This window comes from Meleagris gallopavo, chromosome 12 (genome assembly GCF_000146605.3).
Source record: "Meleagris gallopavo isolate NT-WF06-2002-E0010 breed Aviagen turkey brand Nicholas breeding stock chromosome 12, Turkey_5.1, whole genome shotgun sequence".
Classification (NCBI taxonomy): domain Eukaryota; kingdom Metazoa; phylum Chordata; class Aves; order Galliformes; family Phasianidae; genus Meleagris; species Meleagris gallopavo.
Window position 1 is genome coordinate 6,266,362 of NC_015022.2, and position 3,731 is coordinate 6,270,092.

A 3,731-nucleotide genomic window follows, 5' to 3' on the forward strand; every position below is an offset into this window, starting at 1 on the left:
TTATGTCTGTAAATCTGTTCATGTCTGCCTGTTTCTCTCCTCCAGTGTTCGGTCAAGATGTCTACTGTCCATGAAATTTTAAGCAAGCTCAGCCTGGAAGGAGATGTAAGTATTATTGTTCAAACCAGAAAAGTTTGTTTGACTTAAGTGCCATATCTTTTCTTCCTTTACAGGATTTTCTTCCAGCAGTTGTGCTGAGCTGTACAATTTACAGCATTCCACACATTTCTTCTACTTAATCTTATCTTGACTAAAAACTTAGATAGCAATGGTCTGCTTTCAGCCATAAAGCTGCTATAAACCACAGGGAAGTTGTGTGACGAGATCTAATGACAGCTCACCCAACTGCCCAGCAGCATGAGCAATACTCATGTGCTACAGCTGTATGAAGGAGACCAGAGAGCAAACTGGCTGCCTAGTTTGGTCATTCATTTTCTGTTTAGAAAAGCTTACAGAATTCTGGTGTTTGTTGGGTATTTTCCACCACATCTACACTTACTCAGTAGTTTTATCAAAATACAGGAAGGCCACACTTTGATTTCTTGTATTGCAACATTTATGGTAAGGTTACCATTGCAGTGTGAAGATATTGTGTCATCAGTCTGTGGTTCTGCAGTTGATACTGAAGAGGAAGTGAAGCTCATCTCTACATCATTTCATTGGCTGCTTACACGCTTACTATAACTGTGATTTTTATAACCAGTTAATGCAGACCTGAACATGGTACAAGCAAACTTTTTTGGCTGTTTTTGCTACTTGTGAAAAAAGTTACTTGTGAAATAAGTTGTATATGAGCTCTATGAAAGCACTGTTGAAAAGAACTGAGTACTGCACTGTGGGTAAGTAGCAAAGCTGATATTGTACAGCAAAAGCAGTTAATTTCAGATTTCTTGTCAATTTCCATTTAAATGGGGAGTTTCTTTTGGAATAATATTTTAGCAGTCGAGTATTAGCAGTAGATCTGTTTCTTCTGTAATGCAAATGAATAATGGCAAAAGTCAAACATGAGTACTGCTGCATCAACATTTTCATCAGATTTTACCATAGAGTCTAAGAGATAGCAGGGGAGGTGTTTGTTCTGGAGGGCCTAAGTTTGAAGCCAGATTAGCTAGTTCATATAAATGATTTGCCCATTGTGCAATGGTGCAGCTTATTAACTAATGTTAAACAAAACTTCAGCCACTATTTTTCTCAAAACAGTTTTTTAACCTTGATGGTATAGAATGATCACAGCTGAACCCTGCATTGCATGTTAAGGGATTTGTACATTCTGCATCATTGGTCTAGGAACTGATCTGTTTCAGGACCAAGAAACTGCATTTACCATCTGGCTTGGGCTGTCTTCTCTTTCCTATACGGGAAGGAAGGAGTTGAGCTGAAGTTAACCAGTGTATGCCATTTCTGCATCTGTCTGCAGCAGCAACTAGAGAGATTATGTGACAAAGATCTCCCTAGTATGTCTCATCATGTGCTTACTCCTTGCACTGGAAATTGGAAGCTTGGGTTTTTAGTCATGACTTTATAGGTTATTTGCAGGATGATGGCAGGCAACTCAATTTTCAAATGTAACGAATGGTTTGTTTGAAGGCAAAGAGCTCTTGAGATATAAATGTCTTGAAAGGTTCTTGGTTGTTTTTTGTTTGTTTGTTTGTTTTGCTTTGTTTTGTTTTTAAGAAGAAATTAAACCTTATAAGCTTTCCTTTTGGTGATATGTGTCCATTCTTCCCAATATGGTTCAATTCCTCAATCTTGGAGCAAGAGAACCAGTTGTAGGACCTCTGAAACACAATAAATATGTGTGGAGAAAACAATCTTTCTCTGCTCTAATCTTGCCCAAACTGCCGGTGTGTTTACACAGAAGGGTGAACTTTTACTGCTACATCCTGGAAATTTTTGTACCAAATGCAAAGTCAGTTGGAAAAACTCCTCTGCAATCGTAGAGTGGCAGACCGCTTTGTCTGGAGTGGCTGTTTTTCATAGGAAGAATAATAATCCTGATAAGGCTTTTCCCTGTTCCACTGACATATGCAAGAGTCAATAAACATCACTTCAGAGAGTCAAACGTCTTTACGGATGCTGAATTTAGAGACAGTCCATTTACTGGTGGAGCAGCCTTATGTGTATATATGGAGATGGCACTTGCTGGGTCTTTTGACCACTGCCAGGGGGTCTGAATCTACCTGGTTACATACTGTGTGGAGGGACACACGGTGGCTCTGACTGGCCCCCAGATAGCTCTCAAATAGCAAATAAGCTGCTATGTGTTTTCTCCATGTGTGATATGGAGAATTTTTTTTTTTTTTGTCCAAATGAACAAGCAGAATGAGAGACTATCCAAGTCTGCTGAGCTCACCAGGTGTATATACATCAGGTTATCCAGCAGTGGTTGAACAGAAGTGCCACATGGTCGTGTGTACTGATGGGCCTTGGAATCTTTCAGGCACCCAGATTTCTCTGAGACAAGAAGGTACAGTGGCTGCTGCCAGAGGAATCTGTTCCAGATGCTGTGACCTCTACAGGACAGTATCAAATTTGGACCTCCCCCCTCCCCAAAACAAACAAACAAACAAAACAAAAAAAAAGCAACCTCTTAGAATTTCTTAGTTAATACTTGTCCATATGTATTAAGATAAGTTAATACTGTTTATGAGCTCTGGTTTCTGTTGCTTTTAGGGACTGAAACAAATGTTTCCAAGGATCTTTACCAAAAAGCTTAGTCATTGGTTCACGAGGGAAATAGCTATGGCAATTTCAGATGTTAGTCACTATGTATCTCTACTGCAGTTTTAAGTGTCTAAATTGGACTCACCAGGTTTCTCAGCTGCTTATATGAACGTCTGTGGTTTAGCTTAACCTGCCGGTGGAAGGTGATGTGAGCTAGTATTGATACTTGCAGCAAAGCAACTGAGAAGATTGCAACCCCTATTCTATTGACGTCCTGTTAGAAGCTATAATCCTCAGGAAACGCAATCAGGAACAGCTGATTCAATCTGGTAACTTCTAAAGCATTCCAGCTGTTTGCTTGGTACCTAAATGTCCTCATATTCTTAGCAGTGGTAATTTGAAATGTCATTCAGTTTTGTTAGCCTCGTGCTGGTTTAACCAAGTCATCTGAGGCATGGACTTTGAGAAGGAGATGGTAGGTAGCTTGTGCTTTATAGAAGTATAGGCTCAAAAAGATTTGGTCTTGCATTTAAAATCTGTGAGACAGAGCATGAAACTTGTTTTGACTTGTTAATTGTTCATCTTCTGTCTCCCCTGTCTTTTTTTTAATTTAATCTTTACTTTGTACAAATGTGGCTTGAAATCTGAAGTAAAAAGTTGGCTTCAAATCTGAAATATTTCAGACTTAATGCAACAGATGCTTAAACTTTTGTTGAATTAGCTTTTTGTAATCAATTTCCTTCTATTCTAGCCTGAAAGCACCAAATCTGAGAAAATAAAGGTTTAGTGAATAACTTTTGAATGTTAGATTTTTGCTGTAATCATGTATAGTATCGGTTTGTACATATTCTTTTTAAAATAACCATATCTCTGAATGGACTCAGGGACAATACATCTCTGGAGTGCAGAGTTTGTTAGCAGAATTCTGTCATCATGAACACCCAACAGTAGTTCTTGCATTTAAGAATTTGAGTAAATAACAGTCAACTGCATATATTAACTGCAGCAAGAACAGATTACATTTACATAATTTAACTTTAGGCTTTTTCTTCCTTTTTTTTTTTTTT